This window comes from Cynoglossus semilaevis, chromosome 19 (genome assembly GCF_000523025.1).
Source record: "Cynoglossus semilaevis isolate Cse_v1.0 chromosome 19, Cse_v1.0, whole genome shotgun sequence".
Classification (NCBI taxonomy): domain Eukaryota; kingdom Metazoa; phylum Chordata; class Actinopteri; order Pleuronectiformes; family Cynoglossidae; genus Cynoglossus; species Cynoglossus semilaevis.
In genome coordinates, this window is record NC_024325.1 from 15,817,832 (window position 1) to 15,819,223 (window position 1,392).

Genomic DNA, 1,392 nt, shown 5'->3' on the forward strand with positions numbered 1-1,392 from the left:
TTTTTGGTACGCAAACTTTGGATGACACTGAAATACTATAGCAATAATTTCCCGAAGAAATCTCCGACATTTTTTTTTTCTCAAAAATGACTAAAAATGCACTCATTTGTCTTAAAATACTTAGCTATGTCCATTTCTGTTGTTAAATTTCAGAAAAAAATAGACTTTTTGGTACGTCAACTTTGGATGACACTGAAATACTATAGCAATAATTTCCCGAAGAAATCTCCGACATTTTTTTTTTCTCAAAAATGACTAAAAATGCACTCATTTGTCTTAAAATACTCAGCTATGTCCATTTCTGTTGTTAAATTTCAGAAAAAAATAGACTTTTTGGTACGTCAACTTTGGATGACACTGAAATACTATAGCAATAATTTCCCGAAGAAATCTCCGAAATTTTTTTTTTCTCAAAAATGACTAAAAATGCACTCATTTGTCTTAAAATACTTAGCTATGTCCATTTCTGTTGTTAAATTTCAGAAAAAAATAGACTTTTTGGTACGTCAACTTTGGATGACACTGAAATACTATACCAATAATTTCCCCAACAAATCTCCGAAAAAAAAAATTTCTCAAAAATGACTAAAAATGCACTCATATGTCTTAAAATACTTAGCTATGTCCATTTCTGTTGTTAAATTTCAGAAAAAAATAGACTTTTTGGTACGTCAACTTTGGATGACACTGAAATACTATACCAATAATTTCCTGAACAAATCTCCGAAAAAGAAATTTTCTCAAAAATGACTTTGATACAGAAAAAGTTCTAAAAATGCTCTTTAAAAGCTCTAATTTTTTGAGAAACATGCAGGAAAAGATAAAAGTTTGAAAAATAATTTTACACAAATTTTCGTCAAATTTCTTTCGTTTTTGACCAAAAATGACACCAAAAAAAAATCGTTATTCACAGTTAAACCAGCGGTGCTGGTTCTTTTTGTTGAGTCTGAAGTTCCCACTCAGAGAACAGTCCTCACACACTGATGGTTGGACCTGAGGCAGGTGTGGAGGAGGTCAGGGTTTCTGTTCAACTACTGGGGAAAAAAACTACACTCCTGTTTTTCAGCAGCTTCATCTGTAAAAACACACATGAATAAGTCCAGCGCTCCCAGTCGTGAGGGTTGAGGCGATTTATGTTTCAGGCGTATTTGGTTAAAAAGTAGAAAACATGCATGAAAACGAAGGGCAGGACGGGGGAGGACGGGGGAGGACGTCTGGTTCTGATATGAAAGATCGGTATTGTGGGATTGTTTTGGAATTTGACCCCGTGTTCCAAGCTAAGATTTACAATGAGGGCCTCAGCTGTTTTGAATTTCACCCGTCACTTTTTGTGAGTCTCTGGTGAGTGCCCCCCCCCCCCCCCCCCCCCCCCCCCCCCCCCCCCCATCCGCC